The 18,410-nt window shown below is 43.2% G+C and overlaps 1 protein-coding gene and 1 non-coding gene across 4 annotated transcripts in view; one reads left to right on the top strand and one right to left on the bottom strand.

Moving 5' to 3' along the window:
- The window catches only part of RAD54L2 (RAD54 like 2), a 129,691-nt gene that overhangs the window by 30,925 nt on the left and 80,356 nt on the right, over window positions 1-18,410 (top strand). The gene's annotated exons all lie outside the window — the stretch shown is intronic.
- On the bottom strand, window positions 5,333-5,439 carry LOC119623563 (U6 spliceosomal RNA). Its single transcript, XR_005239731.2, has one exon. It is a non-coding gene; the product is annotated as a U6 spliceosomal RNA (small nuclear RNA).

Genomic DNA, 18,410 nt, shown 5'->3' with positions numbered 1-18,410 from the left:
ATTACTTTATTACTTAATAAGTAGGGGCAGGGATCTGAGAGATCTTATCTCTAGTGCCACTGGTCTTCCTAATTGTTTATAGAAAAAAATACAGTAGTTATAGCTGCATGCCAAGTCACTCAGACAGCATAGCTACATTCCTCTCAAGGCTCAGAATAATTTAAAATTCTGACAGCTTTAAGTTTGAATTATTTATTTTCACGAAATGATACAGACTTCTTTGATGACAAAATAGGGTATTTTTGTTGATTCTCTCTCTATTTTTTTTTTTTTTTTTTCCTAGATGGAGTCTTGCTCTGTCACCCAGGCTGGAGTGCAGTGGCACGATCTCAGCTCACTGCAGCCTCTGCCTTCTGGGTTTGAGCAATTCTTCTGCCTTAGTCTCCCAAGTAGCTGGGATTGCAGGCGCCTGCCACCATGCCCAGCTAATTTTTGTATTTTTAGTAGAGATGGGGTTTTACCATGTTGGCCAGGCTGGTCTTGAACTCCTGACCTCATGGTCCACCCGCCTTGGCCTCCCAAAGTGCTGGGATTACAGGCATGAGCCACTGTGCCTGGCCTAATTCTCTCTATTTTTGAGTCAAATAGTCTTACTGCTTTTTGTTCTTATCTGAGTTCTTTTATTTGATGCTTATATTTGTGCATCATAGTGGCTGGCACAGTGTCTTTTTAATTTATACTTTTATAATATGCTAGCATTTTATTTATTATCATTTGTTTTATTTTATTGTATTTTCAAGACACAGTCTCGCTCTGTTGGCTGGAGTGCAGTGATATAATCACAATTCACTGCAGCCTTGACGCTCTAGGCTCAAAATACTTCCACTTCACCTTCCTGAGTAGCTGGGTCTGCGGACATGCACCACCATGCCCAGCTGATTTTTTAGTTTTTTATAGAGACAGGGTCTCACTATGTTGCCCAGTCTGTTCTCAAACTCCTGGCCTCAAGTGATCCTCCTGCCCTGACTTCCCAAAGTGTTGGGATTACAGGCATGAGCCACTGTGCCCAGCCTTTTTAATTTTTTTTTTTTTTTTTTTTTGGAGACAGAGTCTCACTCTTACCCAGGCTGGAGTGCAGTGGCACGATCTCAGCTCACTGTAGCCTCTGCCTCCTGGGTTCAAGCAATTGCAATTCTCCTGCCTCAGCCTCCTGAGTAGCTGGGATTACAGGCGTCCACCACCATGCCTGGCTAACTTTTGTATTTTTAGTAGAAACGAGGTTTCACCATCTTGGCCAGGCTGGTCTTGAACTCCTGACCTCTCGATCCACCCACCTCAGCCTCCCAAAGTGCTGGGATTACTGGCGTGAGCCACCGCACCTGTCCATCTTTTAAATTTTTATTTTTAAGAATCAATGTTTTGTCATTGGCGTGGTGTCTTTATACAGAGAATGCATAGGCTTTTGTTTGTTTATTTATTTTTGAGATGGAGTTTTGTTCTTGTTGCCCAGGTGGAGTGCAATAGCATGATCTTGGCCCACTACAATCTTTGTCTCAGGGGTTCAAGCGATTTTCCTGCCTCAGCCTCCTGAGTAGCTGGGATTACAGGCGCCCGCCATCGTGCCTGGCTAATTTTTATATTTGAGTAAAGACAGGGTTTCACCATATTGTCCAGGCAGGTCCTGAACTCCTGACCTCAGGTGATCCACCCACCTCAGCCTCCCAAATTGTTGGGATTACAGGAGTAGGCCGCTGCGCTCAGCCAGAAAATGCGTAGGCTTTGAACTAAATAAATTATTAGCCTTTCTGCCTTTCCCTTTGATCATCTTTTTTTTTCCTCCAAAATAAAGGTCAGTCACTTTTTCTATTAAAATATTTTCTCAGGCTTTTACTTCATCCCAGCCTTTGCCCCTTGTTCCCTCTACTGTGACAATATTTCCTGACCATAAGGTCCTTGTATGAATTATTTTGGTCTTTATACCTCCCATTTTGGTGTCTAATGAAATTTGGCTTTGTCTCTGTGGAATACCTGCCTTTTTTTTTTTTTTTTTTTTTTTTAAAGACATAATCTTGCTCTGTTGCCCAGGCTGGTGTGCAGTGGTGTGATCTCGGCTTACTACAACCTTTGCCTCCCAGGTTCAAGCAATTCTCCTGCTTCAGCCTCCCAAGTAGCTGGGACTATAGGTGCACCACTAAAATTAGTAGAGATGGAATTTCACTATGTTGATCAGGGTGGTCCCAAACTTCTGACCTCAGGTGATCCACATACCTGGGCCTCCCAAAGTGCTGGGATTACAGGTGTGAACCACCATGCCTGTCCTCAAATAGCTTATTTATCTGATGAGTGGTGGGACATGCATAGTTGGGTATGTGTACATGCACGCATGCATACGCACATGGCATTTTCTAGTCTTTGACAGATGCCCCTTCTTCCCAAGAATTAACATCTATTATTTTCCACTTATAGAAATAGGGGTTTGTTTTTTTTCTTTTTTACTTTATTTTTTATTTATTTATTTACTTTTGGAAATAGAATTTTCCTGCACTTCCTCTTACTTGAAAAGTCTGTAGTCTGGATTTTGTCCGGACTGCATATACTTTTCCCCAGAGAAGTTATAGGAATATTAGTTTGAAAGAAGCCTTTTTTCTACTTTATTATTTTGGTTTTAGGTGAAATGTACATTTTCTTTCTCATCTATCTTTGCTAATATTCACTTGTCACTATTTTCAGTATTTATGTCCAGCGTTAGACTAGAGAGAGACTTACAGGGCTCTATACATTACTTGTGCATATGTAACTGTGCTTGGTTAGAAGTGGTATAAATCTGGCCAGGCACGGTGGCTTACACCAATAATCTGAGCACTTTGGGAGGCCGAGGCGGGTGGATCACCTGAGGTCAGGAGTTCGAGACCAGCCTGGCCAACATGGTAAAACCCCCCCGTCTCTACTAAAAATACAAAAATTAGCCAGGCGTTGTGGCGGGCACCTGTAATCCTGGCTACTCAGGAGACTGAAGAAGGAAAATCACTTGAACCTTAAGTGAGCTGAGATTGTGCCATTGCACTCTAGCCTGGGTTTCAGAGTGAGACTCCACCTTAAAAAAAAAAAAAAAAAGGTTGGACAAGGTGATTCACGCCTGTAATCCCACCTACTTGGGAGGCTGAGGCACATGAATTGTTTGAACCTGGGAGGCGGAGGTTGCAGTGAGCTATGATTGTGCCACTGCACTCCAGCCTGGGCGACAGAACAAGGTGTCTCAAAACAAAATAAAAGGTGCTATAGGCCCGGCGCGGTGGCTCACGCCTGTAATCCCAGCACTTTGGGAGGCTGAGGCGGGCAGATCACGAGTTCAGGAGATCGAGACCATCCTGGCTAACATGGTGAAACCCTGTCTCTACTACAACTACAAAAAATTAGCCGGGTGTGGTGGTGGGCACCTGTAGTCCCAGCTACTCGGGAGACTGAGGCAGGAGAATGGCGTGCACCTGGGAGGTGGAGCTTGCTGTGAGCCGAGATCGCGCCACTGCACTCTAGCCCGGGCGACGGAGTGAGACTCCATCTCAAAAAAAAAAAAAAAAAAAAAAATGCTATGAATCTTTTTTTTTTGAGATGGAGCCTCGCACTGCCACCCAGGCTGAAGTGCAGTGGTGCCATCTCGGCTCACTGCAACCTCTGCCTTCTGGGTTCAAGTGATTCTCCTGCCTCAGCCTCCCAAGTAACTGGGATTACAGGCGCCTGCCACCACGCCCAGCTAATTTTTTGTATTTTTAGTAGAGATGGCCTTTCACTATGTTGCAGGTTGGTCTCGAATTCCTGACCTTATGAATCGCCCACCTCAGCCTCCCAAAGTGCTGGGATTACAGGTGTGAGCTGCTGCGCCCGGCAAAAGGTGCTGTAAATCTTAAGCTCTCTTATTTCTACAATGCTGAGTTGTGTATGTGTGTGTGTATGTGTGTGTGTAGGAGCCTAAAACAGAAACAGAAAATGTGGGCACAGGTTAGAATAACTTTGTCCATAAAGTAATAGTGAAATATGTAATCTGGATGGATACATAAGTCTCTTTACAAGATTCTTCAGAACTGGGCCACATCCATACACAGAGGGAGGGCAAGCTGGTGGGTACAATTTCTACCTGCATGTGGGGTGCTGTTTATTTACATCATTGATCATGCCTAGAGCCTTCCAGAGACAGGCCAAGTGAGACTTTTTCCTCAGAGATGGTTCTAGTTCCTGCTGTGCTCAGAGGAAGAAGGAAAGAGACTTACCCCTTTAGAAGGTAGGCTTAATTAGCCTTTTTAACCCTAAGTCATTGTGTCTTAAAGGAAAGGAAGTTTGTTACTAATTTGTTATTAACTAACTATAGAGAATGGTCAGTTAGGTTGTATTTCAAATCTATCTTTTTTTTTTTTGAGATGGAGTCTTGCTCTGTCGCCCAGACTGGAGTGCAGTGGCACAATCTCACTGCAGCCTCCGCCTCCTGGGTTCAAGTGATTCTCCTGTCTCAGCCTCCAAGTAGCTGGGATTACAGGCATGCGCCACTACACCCGAGTAGCTGGGAGTATAGGTGTGCCAACATGCCTGGCTAATTTTTGTATTTTTAGTAGAGATGGGGTTTTGCCATGTTGGCCATGCTGGTCTTGAACTCCTAACCTCAGGTGAGCCACTGTGCCCGGCCCAAATCTGTACTTTGAAATGAGATGTTTTGGGATTTTTTAAGTGTTTAAATCTTTGGAGAACTAGGGACAGAAATACTTATTTTCTTCCTTGTAATTGTCTTTTAGAAAATTATTTATTTTTTATTTATTTTTTAAAATTATACTTTAAGTTCTAGGGTATATGTGCACAACGTGCAGGTTTGTTACATATGTATACATGTGCCTTGTTGGTGTGCAGCACACATTAACTCATCATTTACATTAGGTATATCTCCTAATGCTATCCCTCCCTCCTTCCCCACCCCATGACAGGCCCCGGTGTGTGATGTTCCCCACCCTGTGTCCAAGTGTTGTCATTGTTCAATTCCCACCTATGAGAACATGCTGTGTTTGGTTTTCTGTCCTTGTGACAGTTTGCTCAGAATGATGGTTTCCAGCTTCATCTATGTCCCTACAAAGTACATGAACTCATCTTTTTTTTTTTTTTTTTTTTTTTAATTTATTATTATTAAACTTCAAGTTGTAGGGTACATGTGCACAACGTGCAGGTTTGCTACATATGTATACTTGTGCCATGTTGGTGTGCTGCACCCATCAACTCGTCATTTACATCAGGTATAACTCCCAATGCAATCCCTCCCCCCTCCCCCCTCCCCATGATAGGCCCCGGTGTGTGATGTTCCCCTTCCCGAGTCCAAGTGATCTCATTGTTCAGTTCCCACCTACGAGTGAGAACAAAAAATATGGAACGCTTCACGAATTTGCGTGTCATCCTTGCGCCGGGGCCATGCTAATCTTCTCTGTATCGTTCCAATTTTAGTATATGTGCTGCCGAAGCGAGCACGAACTCATCTTTTTTTAATGGCTACATAGTATTCCATGGTGTATATGTGCCACATTTTCTTAATCCAATCTATCCTTGATGGACATTTGGGTTGGTTCCAAGTCTTTGCTATTGTGAATAGTGCTGCAATAAACATATGTGTGCATGTGCTTTATAGCAGCATGATTTATAATCTTTTGGGTATATACCCAGGAATGGGATGGCTGGGTCAAATGGTATTTCTAGTTCTAGACCCTTGAGGAATCGCCACACTGTTTTCCACAATGGTTGAACTAGTTTACAGTCCCACCAACAGTGTAAAAGTGTTCCTATTTCTCCACATCCTCTCCAGCACCTGTTGTTTCCTGACTTTTTAATGATCATCTTTCTAACTGGTATGAGATGGTATCTCATTGTAGTTTTGATTTGCATTTCTCTGATGGCCAGTGATGATGATCATTTTTTCATGTGTCTGGTGGCTGCATAAATTAAATGTCTTCTTTTGAGAAGTGTCAGTTCATATCCTTTGCCTACTTTTTGATGGGGTTGTTTGATTTTTTCTTGTAAATTTGTTTAAGTTCTTTGTAGATTCTGGATATTAGCCCTTTGTCAGATGGGTAGATTGTAACAATTTTCTCCCATTCTGTAGGTTGCCTGTTCACTCTGATGGTCATTTCTTTCACTGTGCAGAAGCTCTTTAGTTTGATTAGATCCCATTTGTCAATTTTGGCTTTTGTTGCCATTGCTTTTGGTGTTTTAGTCATGAAGTCCTTGCCCATGCCTGTGTCCGGAATGGTATTGCCTAGGTTTTCTTCTAGGGTTTTTATGGTTTTAGATCTAACATTTAAGTCTTTAATCCATCTCGAATTCATTTTTGTATAAGGTGTAAGGAAGGGATCCATTTCAGCTTTCTACATATGGCTAGCCAGTTTTCCCAGCACCATTTATTAAATAGGGAATCCTTTCCCCATTGCTTGTTTTTGTCAGGTTTGTCAAAGATCAGATGGTTGTAGTTGTGTGGTATTATTTCTGAGGGCTCTGTTCTGTTCCATTGGTCTATATCTCAGTTTTGGTACCAGGAGCATGCTGTTTTGGTTACTGCAGCCTTGTAGTATAGTTTGAAGTCAGGTAGCGTGATGCCTCCAGCTTTGTTCTTTTTGCTTAGGATTGTCTTGGCAATGTGGGTTCTTTTTTGGTTCCATATGAACTTTAAAGTAGTTTTTTCCAATTCTGTGAAGAAAGTCATTGGTAGCTCGATGGGGATGACATTGAATTTATAAATTACCTTTGGCAGTATGGCCATTTTCACAGTATTGATTCTTCCTATCCATGAGCATGAAATGTTCTTCCACTTTATTTCATTCAGCAGTGGTTTGTAGTTTTTCTTGAAGAGGTCCTTCACATCCCTTGTAAGTTGGATATCTAGGTATTTTATTCTGTTTGTAGCAATTGTGAATGGGAGTTCATTCATGATTTGGCTCTTTGTTTATCTGTTATTGGCGTATAGGAATGCTTATGATTTTTGCACATTGATTTTGTATCCTGAGACTTTGCTGAAGTTGCTTATCAACTTAATGAGATTTTGGGCTGAGATGATGGGATTTTCTAAATACACAATCATGTCATCTGCAAACAGGGACAATTTGACTTCCTCTTTTCCTAATTGAATACCCTTTATTTCTTTCTCCTGCCTGATTGCCCTGGCCAGAACTTCTAACACTATGTTGAATAGGAGTGATGAGATAGGGCATCCCTGTCTTTTGCCAGTTTTCAAAGGGAATGCTTCCAGTTTTTGCCCATTCAGTATGATATTGGCTGTGGGTTTGTCATAAATAGCCCTTATTATTTTGAGATGCATCCCATCAATACCTAGTTTATTGAGAGTTTTTAGCATGAAGGGCTGTTGAATTTTGTCAAAGGCCTTTTCTGCATCTATCGACATAATCATGTGGTTTTTGTCTTTGGTTCTGTTTATATGATGGATTATGTTTGTTGATTTGCATATGTTGAACCAACCTTGCATCCCAGGGATTAAACCAACTTGATCGTGGTGGGTAAACTTTTTGATGTGCTGCTGGATTCGGTTTGCCAGTATTTTATTGAGGACTTTTGCATCGATGTCCATCAGAGATATTGGTCTAAAATTCTCTTTTTTTGTTGTGTCTCTGCCAGGCTTTGGTATCAGGATGATGCTGGCCTCATAAAATGAGTTAGGGAGGATTCCCTCTTTTTCTATTGATTGGAATAGTTTCAGAAGGAATGGTACCAGCTCCTCTTTGTACTTCTGGTAGAATTTGGCTGTGAATCCATCTGGTCTTGGACTTTTTTTAGTTGGTTGGCTATTAATTATTGCCTCAATTTCAGAGCCTGTTATTGGTCTCTTCAGGTATTCAACTTCTTCCTGGTTTAGTCTTGGGAGGGTGTATGTGTCCAAGAATTTATCCATTTCTTCTAGGTTTTCTAGTTTGTGTAGAGGTGTTTGTAGTATTCTCTGATGGTAGTTTTTATTTCTGTGGGATTGGTGGTGATATCGCCTTTATCATTTTTTATCGTGTCTATTTGATTCTTCTCTCCTTTCTTCTTTATTAGTCTTGCTAGTAGTCTATCAATTTTGTTAATCTTTTCAAAAAACCAGCTCCTGGATTCATTCATTTTTTTGAAGGGTTTTTTGTGTCTCTATCTCCTTCAGTTCTGCTCTGATCTTAGTTATTTCTTGCCTTCTGCTAGCTTTTGAATGTGTTTGCTCTTGCTTCTCTAGTTCTTTTAATTGTGATGTTAGGGTGTCAATTTTAGATCTTTCCTGCTTTCTCTTGTGGGCATTTAGTGCTATAAATTTCCCTCTACACACTGCTTTAAATGTGTACCAGAGATTCTGGTATGTTGTGTCTTTGCTCTCATTGGTTTCAAAGAACATCTTTATTTCTGCCTTCATTTTGTTATGTATGCAGTAGTCATTCAGGAGCAGGTTGTTCAGCTTCCATGTAGTTGGGCGGTTGGGAGTGAGTTTCTTAATCCTGAGTTCTAGTTTGATTACACTGTGGTCTGAGAGACAGTGTTTTATAATTTCTGTTCGTTTACATTTGTTGTGGAGTGCTTTACTTCCAACTATGTGGTCAAGTTTGGAATAAGTGTGATGTGGTGCTGAGAAGAATGTACATTCTGTTGATTTGGGGTGGAGAATTTTGTAGATGTCTGTTAGGTCCGCTTGGTGCAGAGCTGAGTTCAAATTCTGGAGATACTTGTTAACTTTCTGTCTCGTTGATCTGTCTAATGTTGACTGTGGGGTGTTAAAGTCACCCATTATTATTGTGTGGGAGTTAAGTCTCTTTGTAGGTCTCTAAGGACTTGCTTTATGAATCTGGGTGCTCCTGTATTGGGTGTTTATGTATTTAGGATAGTTAGTTCTTCTTGTTGAATTGATCCCTTTACCATTATGTAATGGCCTTCTTTGTCTCTTTTGATTTTGTTTATTTAAAATCTGTTTTATCAGAGACTAGGATTACAACCTCTGCTTTTTTTTGTTTTCTGTTTGCTTGATAGATCATCCTCCATCCCTTTATTTTGAGTCTCTGTGTGTCTCTCTCTGCACATGAGATGGGTCTCCTGAATACAGGATACTGATGGGTCTTGACTCTTTATCCAATTTGCCAGTCTGTGTCTTTTAATTGGAGCATTTAGCCCATTTACATTTAAGGTTAATATTGTTATGTGTGAATTTGATCCTGTTATTATGATGTTAGCTGGTTATTTTGCTCGTTAGCTGATACAGTTTCTTCCTAGCATCGATGGTCTTTACAATTTGGCATGTTTTTGCAGTGGTTGGTACCGGTTGTTCCTTTCCATGTTTAGTGCTTCCTTCAGGAGCTCTTGTAAGGTAGGCCTGGTGGTGACAAAAATCTCTCAGCATTTGCTTGTCTGTAAAGGATTTTATTTCTCCTTCACTTATGAAGCTTAGTTTGGCTGGATATGAAATTCTGGGTTGAAAATTATTTAAGAATGTTGAATATTGGCTCCCACTGTCTTCTGGCTTATAGAGTTTTTGCCAAGAGGTCTGCTGTTAATCTGATGGGCTTCCCTTTGTGTGTAACCCGACCTTTCTCTCTGGCTGCCCTTAACATTTTTTCCTTCATTTCAACTTTGGTGAATCTGACAATTATGTGTCTTGGAGTTGCTCTTCTCGAGGAGTATCTTTGTGGCGTTGTCTGTATTTGCTGAATTTGAATGTTGTCCTGCCTTGCTAGGTTGGGGAAGTTCTTCTGGATAATATCCTGAAGAGTGTTTTCCAACTTGGTTCCATCTTCCCCATCACTTTCAGGTACACCAGTGAGACGGAGATTTGGTCTTCTCACATATTCCCATATTTCTTGGAGGCTTTGTTCATTTCTTTTTACTCCTTTTTCTCTAAGCTTCTCTTCTTTCTTCATTTCATTCATTTGGTCTTCAATCACTGATACCCTTTCTTCCACTTGATTGAATTGGCTACTGAAACTCGTGTATGCATCACATAGTTCTCGTGCCATGGTTTTCCGCTCCATCAGGTCATTTAAGGTCTTCTTTACGCTGTTTATTCTAGTTAGCCATTCATCTACTGTTTTTTTAAAGGTTTTTAACGTCTTTGCAATGGATTCGAGCATCCTCCTTTACCTCGGAGAAGTTTGTTATTGCCGATCGTCTGAAGCCGCCTTCTCTCATCTTGTCAAAGTCATTCTCCGTCCAGTTTTGTTCCACTGCTGGCGAGGAGTTGCGTTCCTTTGGAGGGGAAGAGGTGCTCTGATTTTTAGAATTTTCAGCTTTTCTGCTCTGGTTTCTCCCCATCTTTGTGGTTTTATCTACCTTTGGTCTTTGATGATGGTGATGTACAGATGGGGTTTTGGTGTGGATGTCCTTTCTGTTTGTTAATTTTCTTTCTAACAGTCAGGACCCTCAGCTGCAGGTCTGTTAGAGTTTGCTGGAGGTCCACTCCAGACCCTGTTTGCCTGGGTATCATCCATGCAGGCTGCAGAACAGCAAATATTGCTGCCTGATCTTTCCTCTGAAAGTTTCATCTTAGAGGGGCACCTGGCTGTATGAAGTGTCAGTCGGCCCCTACTGGGAGGTATCTCCCAGTTAGGCTACTCGGGGTTCTGGGACCCATTTGAGGAGGCAGTCTGTCCGTTCTCAGATCTCAGACTCTGTGCTGGGAGAGCCACTACTCTCTTCAAAGCTGTCAGACAGGGACGTTTAAGTCTACAGAAGTTTCTGCTGCCTTTTGTTCAGCTCTGCTCTGCCCCCAGAGGTGGAGTCTACAGAGGCAGGCAGGCCTCGTTGAGCTGCGGTGGGCTCCCCCAAGTTCGAGCTTCCTGGCTGCTTTGTTTACCTACTCAAGCCTCAGCAATGGCGGACACCCTCCCTCAGCCTTGCTGCCACCTTGCAATTCAGTCTCAGATTGCTCTGCTAGCAGTGTGGAAGGCTCCATGGGCGTGGGACCTGCTGAGCCAGGCACAGGATATAATCTCCTGGTGTGCTGTTTGTTAAGACCACTGGAAAAGCGCAGTATTAGGGTGGGAGTGTCCCCATTTTCCAGGTACCGTCTGTCACAGCTTCCCTTGGCTAGGAAAGGGAATTCCCCGACCCCTTGTGCTTCCCGGGTGAGGCTGAGGAAGTGCTGCAGTACTCTCTTAGCTTTGTGATCTGTGGATGGCTTAAGTGTTAACAGCTCAGCGGAGGGTCCGTGTGACAGCCTCTTGCACCCACCCTCATAGCACCTGAGTTCTTGTTTGGCATCCAGGAGGAATGAGGTTGCAGGAACGAATTGAAGGTGGTAAATGCGGGGGCTTTTATTGCTGAGGAAAGTAGCTCTCAGCCCAAAGGGGAGCTGAAAAGGGGACAGAGCGGTACTGTAATCTTTCCCTGTAGGCCTTCCCTGGCTGGACTCCTCTCCGAAGCTACACCATCAAGCTATCCCTCTGAAGTCAAACTGCTTTTCTGTGACATCCAAACATAGTCTCTGATGCACACCTGCTGCTCTCTCTGCTGGCTGAGCCTGTTTTTTTTTTTTTTTTTTTGAGACGGAGTCTTGCTCTGTCACCCAGGCTGGAGTGCAGCTGCATGATCTCGACTCACTGCAAACTCCGCCTCGAGCCTGGGGTTTTTATGGGTGCAGGATTGGGGGCAGGGCAGACCTTGGTTGGTTTTGGAAAAGCAGACATTTGATTGGGAAAACAGATGTAAGTTCTCACTTTGGGCCATGGTTCCAGGCTTGAGGGTGGGGCCCTTGCCAGGGACCTGTCCTCTTCTGCCCAGAATTTCCCTTCCTCCTGTTTCCATCAGTTTTCTCCTAATTCTTATGATCAGTTTTATTATTATTATTATTATTTTTTTGAGACGGAGTCTCGCTTAGTCGCCCAGGCTGGAGTGCAGTGGCGCAATCTTGGCTTACTGCAAGCTCCACCTCCGGGGTTCACTCCATTCTCCTGCCTCAGCCTCCCTGAGTAGCTGGGACTACAGGCGCCCGCCACCAGGCCTGACTAATTTTTTTTTGTATTTTTAGTAGAGATAGGGTTTCACCTGTATTAGCCAGGATGGTCTCGATCTCCTGACCTCGTGATCTGCCCACCTCGGCCTCCCAAAGTACTGAGATTACAGGCGTGAGCCACAGCGCCCGGCCATCAGTTTTATTATTACTTAAAATATGGAAAACAGTACATCTGAAACAAATTTGGTTCATGTGAGATTCTTGTCCTCCTTTGTGAATTGAGGGGGTGAAACTCACTACGTATTTCTATTTACAAACCCCTGTACCATTTAATGACTTAAGTCATTAAATTAATAACTAGAAATGTGACATTTAGTAGTTTAAAGGTACAGTTTAGGGGCATGTGTTCTCAGGATCTCTGAGGCTGTATCACAGGCAAACAAAAAAGTTAAATAAGTAGTATATAGATAAAAAAAGGTACAGTTTACCTGTTGTGTTCCACAGTTTATTTTTACATGTGGGAAGTCAAGAAATTAATCTTCAAACTTTCTGTTGCACTTTGCAGATAGAAACTTTTTACCCTTATTTGCCACTTAAATCCTTGTACAATCACTTCTCCAAACAGCACCGTGGTGTTTCCAGCATTAACAACCAATTGTCCGATTCTCTGGACAGCGACTAGATGTTCAACAGTATTCAATTCTGACACTGCCGGGAGTTGGAGCAGATACCACAGGCTAAGGGCTCAGTCTTACAACAACACCCCCACTTTAGACACTAGTCTGAAGTCTTGGCCCACCAGTAACTTCTGACCAACCAGCTATGAATAGGGCATTCCCAAGACCCCTCCTCAGGTTTAATAATTTGCCTGAATGGCCCATGGAACTCAGGAACACACTTTACTTAGGGTTTACCTGTTTCTCATAAAGGATACAACTCAGGAACAGCAAAGTGAAAGAGATGCCAAGGACAAGGTATGGAGGGAGTGGAGGGCAGAGCTTCTGTGCCCTATCCTGGAGTGTCACCCTCCCAGCACTTTGATGTGTTCTCCAACTTGGAAGTGCTCTGAATCTCATTGTTCAATAATTTTTATATAGCTCAATTTCCAGCCCTGACAACCCTACTTCTTAGAGTTCAGTGGGTGGGACTGAAAGTTCCATCCTGTAGTCCCTGGTCATTCTACGGAGGGGGTCTTTCTAGGACTTTCCAGTCCCATCCTGAGGCTATCTAGGGGCCCCACCCCTAAGTTTATTAGCATAAACTCTGGTGTGATCAAAAGGGGCTGATTATAAATAACAAAAGACACTCCTATCACTTAGGAAATTCCAAGGGTTTTAGGAGTTCTGTGCTGGGAACCTGGGACAGAGACCAAATATCTTTTGTCTTTTACCCAAAGCACCACAAAGGGCCTGCAGCTAACATTACCATTGATTTTAAACTGTGAGAAGCAGAGCCAAAAGAATTTACTCCTGTCTTGAAGCTAAGTGCATAGAATGCCCAAGTCACTGGCAAAGTCACAGTGGAGAAGCGTTAATAACTATACAAATGCAATAATATTAGTATATTATTTTCTGTAGAATATTTTGAAAACACAAAAGTATGTATCACACAACTTAGTAGTCATCCATTAAAACTTTTATTTGTAGTAGATACCAATTAAGGAAAAACTGTAGTCTAGAAACAACCTATATACCATGTAGGTATAGCTATTTTAAAAGAATTAGTAATTGAAAAGCTAAAGTGACCAGTGTCAGCTCAGAAAATCAGCAGTGGTTGTTATTATTCTTATCGAGACGGGGTCTGACTCTGTCGCCTAGGCTGGAGTGCAGTGGTGCAGTCTGGGTCCACTGCAACCTCTGTCTCCTGGGTTCAAGCGATTATCCTGCCTCAGCCTCCCAGGTAGCTGGGACTACAGGCACCCACCACCACACCCGGCTAATTTTTGTATTTTTAGTAGAAACGGGGTTTCACTGTGTTGGCAAGACTGGTCTCGAACTCCTGGCCTCAAGTGATCCACCCACCTCAGCCTCCCAAATTGCAGGGATTACAGGCATGAGGCACTGTGCCTATTTGCATTATAAAAGGATTCATGTAGAATTCCTGCAAGTCTTATTTAAAAGCTTTGATTTGTTGAAATGCTATTTCCACAGAGCTTTTTGGGATCATGTCTGGTGAGTAGTTTGACTAGATATAATCTTTGTCACGGATTTCATACTGAATGTTTGTGCGGCTATGAAGGGCAAAACATCTCCTCTGTGCACAGCTTGTATTGGTCTGGGCTTGAAAGCACCCAGACTGAGTTCTGTGGCTCTGTGATAGAGCTCTCAGGAGAGGGAGGATCCTCAGAGGGCTTGAAATTTGAGAAAAGACTGGTAAGGGAGAATGGAGGCAGTGGTGATTGGGGAGTTGGAAGGATGAGACACTGAGCGTGGCTTGGCTTTTTTCCAAGCCTCTTCAGTCTCATTGTCTAGCAGATAAACCTGATCTGCTTTTAAGCTGTTCTGAACTCAGGGCTGATTTAGGCTTAGGGAATTCTGAGGAAAGTGGGCCCTTCGTGTCCCTGCCATGTGGGTTCTTGTTTCTGTAGTCTTCTGCCCTCTTTCTTCCCTTCCCTTCCCTTCCCTTCCCTTCCCTTCCCTTCCCTTCCCTTCCCTTCCCTTCCCTTCCCTTCCCTTCCCTTCTCTTCCCTTCCCTCCCCTCCCCTCCCCTCCCCTCCCCTCCCCTTCCCTCCCCTCCCCTCCCCTCCCCTCCCCTCCCCTCTCCTTCCCCTCCCCTCCCCTCCCCTCTCCTTCCCCTCCCCTCCCCTCCCCTCCCCTTCCCCTCCCCTCCCCTCCCCTCTCCTTCCCCTTCCCTTCCCCTCCCCTCCCCTCCCCTCCCCTTCCCTTCCCTTCCCCTCCCCTCCCCTCCCCTTCCCTTCCCCTTCCCTTCCCTCTCTCTTTTCTTTTTTCTTTTCTTTTCTTTTCTTTCTTTTTTTGAGTCAGGGTCTTACTCTGTCACCCAGGCTAAAGTGCTGTGGTATGATCATGACCCACTGGAACCTTGAACACCTGAGCTCAAGTGATCCTCTGGCCTCAGCCTCCCAAGTAGCTAGGACTATAGGTGGGCACTAGCATGCTGGCTAATTTTTAAGTTTTTTTGTAGAGATGGGATCTCACTATGTTGCCCAGGCTGCTCTCAAACTCCTGGGCTCAAGTGATCCTCCCACCTTGGCTTCTCAAAAGTTCTGAGATAATAGACATGAGCCACTCTGCCTGGCCAGTAATCACCATCTTAAGAAGTTAGAGCTATGTGGAAAGACATAGGACTCACAGGTCGAATGGTAACATACTACATACACAGGAGGAAACACACACACAAAGCCTTTGTTCACAAGCAAAGAATTTCTTTCTCATTCTTGCGTCATCCCTTGTATCCAAAGATCTTATTTTTTTCCTCTTTTTATCACTTCATATTACACTGGTCTGATGTTTTTTGTTTTGTGTGTGTGTTTGTGAGTAAATTTTTCAGAGCTCAGCTTTCTAGAGGGTGGAGCGGTGTCTGTCACACAGGCTTCTTATAGCTCAAACTGTCATCCCTGCTTTAGCTCATCTCTTCCTAATTGTTCTCTACCCTCCACCCCCCACAACTCTGCTGTTTTTGTTTTTTTTTTTCCTGCTGGCCATGATTCCATGGAGAAGGAAACGAACTTTTCATTTGCTCCCCTCAGAATGGCCTTCTAGAACTTTACGTCTATTTACTCAAAACATCTGGGAATAATCCTGTAGGGGTGTGCTATTCAATGACTTCCTACTTGAAGGGCCTAAGCCAGGGAAGTCTTGAGGGGGGCCACAGAGAACCTCTCAGCTCTTGTCCATTTTAAACCAGTTGTGGATAGCAGATTCAGTGGTAAAGGTAAAAAGTTGACTTTGCAAATACAGCATTAATTTCAGTCATTGAGAAAGCTTGCCTTTGATGGCTACTTACGTATATAAAATAACCTATCAATAACACATTTGTAAAATACATATATCATTTATGTATCAGATTAATTTTATATTTTGTTGTTGTTGTTTTTGTTGGTTTTTTTTTGGAGATGGAGTCTTGCTCTGTTGCCCAGGCTGGAGTATAGTGGTGTGATCTCGGCTCACTGCAACCTCCGCCTCCTGAGTCTCAGCCTGCCAAGTAGCTGGGACTACAGGCGCCCGCCACCACGCCTGGCTAATTTTTTCTATTTTTAGTAGAGATGGGGTTTTACCATGTTAGCCACAATGGTCTCGATCTCCTGACCTCGTGATCTACCGGCCTTGGCCTCCTAAAGTGCTGGGATTACAGGTGTGAGTCACCGCACCCAGCCTGTTGTTGTTTTGAGACAAAACACTATTTTGTCTCACTGTTTCCCAGGCTGGAGGGCAGTGGCACGATCACAGCTTACTGCAGTCTCAACCACGGGCTTCCCAGGCTGGTCTTAAACTTCTGGGCTTAAGCATTCCTCCCATCTTGGCCTCCTAAAGTGCTGGGATTGTAGGCGTGAGCTACCATGTCCGGCCTATTCGAAGACAATATGGAACAGTTCAGATATTTTATGATGTTCACATGTAATTTGGTCCTCTGCATATTAGATTTTTAAAATGTAAAAATTCTTGGTTGGGCGTGGTGGCTCATGCCCGTAATCCTAGCACTTTGGGAGGCTGAGGTGGGTGAATCACCTGAGGTCAGGAGTTTGAGACCAGCCTGATCAACATGGCGAAACCCCGTCTCTACTAAAAATGCAAAAAATTATCCAGGCATGGTGGCAGGTGCCTGTAATCTTAGCTACTCAAGAGGCTGAGGCAGGAGAATTGCTTGAACTCGGGAGGTGGAGGTTGCAGTGAACCAAGATTGTGCCATTGGACTGTAGCCTGGGTGACAGAGCAAGACTCTATTTAAAAAAAAAAAAAAAGTAAATTTTTTTTCTTTGTGACACCTGAGAATTTGAGGGAGGAGATCATAGATCTTAGAGTTTTGTAGTCTTAGAACAGCAAAGACTAAGTTTTTTGTTTTGTTTTGTTTTTGTTTTTTGAGACGGAGTCTTGCTTTATCTCCAGGTTGTGTGGTGGAGCAATCTCTGCTCACTGCAACCTCCACCTCCCGGGTTCAAGCGATTCTCCTGCCTCAGCCTCCCAAGTAGCTGGGATTACAGGCATGTGCCACCATGCCCAGCTAATTTTTGTATTTTTAGTAGAGACGAGGTTTCACCATGTTGGCCAGGGTGGTCTTGATCTCCTGACCTCGTGATCCGCTCACCTCGGCCTCCCAAAGTGCTGGGATTATAGGCGTAAGCCACTGCGCCCGGCTGACAAGTGGTAGCTTCTTAAAGGTTAATTGTAATACAGAGTTTGAAAAAATTACCTGAAGAAATTTTTTTGTACTTTGTTAACATAAAAATCCATTTTTTATCTTGCGCTTTGAATGGCTTTTTTTGTTGTTGTTTTTTAATTGGGGTAGCCTCTTGAGCCAGAGTGGGCTCAGAGATGCCCTGAATGTCTCTTTAAACTATAATTTTGACATTGTAGTTCCATTGAAAGGGTCTTGGGGACTCCCAGGGGTTCCCGGGCCATACTTTGAGAATTGCTGTTTTAGAATCTGGAAGAGATCTTGAAGATTAACTCAGGCCCGTTTCTCCCCTGGGTTGGAATAAGAGGAGTGATTGAAGCTGAGGGAGGACTGACTTGCACAAAGTCATGCAGCTAGTTACTCATAGAGCTGTAGCTGGATTTAGGTTTCTTGACTGACTCTGTAAATATGTGTCTAGTGCTATGCGAGGTTCTGATTCCCCGGGACCAGGCTCCATTGTGCTATCTTTTGGAGGTAGTTGTCTCCTGTGGAGAGAGTTGTCTCCTGTGGCCCTGGTCTAAGTCTTGAATGCATTTGTTCACCTTTTGTTTCTTATTTTCTCTTAAGTTTCAAATTGCCAAAATCATCTTTATATTTCCAAGTAAAATGTTGAGCTGTTGTGTCAGTTTAGCTCTGTGGCTGCTTTGTGTTTTCTAAATTTTTTTTAAGTAACTGATAGACACTCAAAAGGCATTGGGCTACATGGAGGTTTGAAGTATGCATTGGGTGTGATTGGAGTAGTGTCTGTTTTGCATAGGAAGGTGTTTGGAAAGAATTTTAACAATCCATGGTGGATCTCTCAGCAGACTGGAAGAATTCTGTGGGTACTTGGTGAGTACTATATAGTACTACATATACTATATATATATGTGCTATATATACTATACTATATATACTCTATGGAGTAACTGAACTCTTTCTTTTATCTTTAAATTATATACATTCCTTGTCTAATTTTTTAAGGGTATTGACCAAAGCTTTGGACTGAATGTTTTCCTGATGTTCTTTTTTAAAAATTTTTATTTATTTATTTATTTTTTGAGACTGGCTCTATTACCTAGACTGGAGTGCAGTGGTGCAATCATGGCTCATTGCAGCCTTAACCTTCTGGGCTGAAGTGATCCTCCCATCTCAGCCTCCCAAGTAGCTGGGACTACAGATACACACCACCATGCCTGGCTAATTT

This window comes from Chlorocebus sabaeus, chromosome 22 (genome assembly GCF_047675955.1).
Source record: "Chlorocebus sabaeus isolate Y175 chromosome 22, mChlSab1.0.hap1, whole genome shotgun sequence".
NCBI lineage: Eukaryota > Metazoa > Chordata > Mammalia > Primates > Cercopithecidae > Chlorocebus > Chlorocebus sabaeus.
This window is presented reverse-complemented; position numbering and strand designations above follow the sequence as displayed.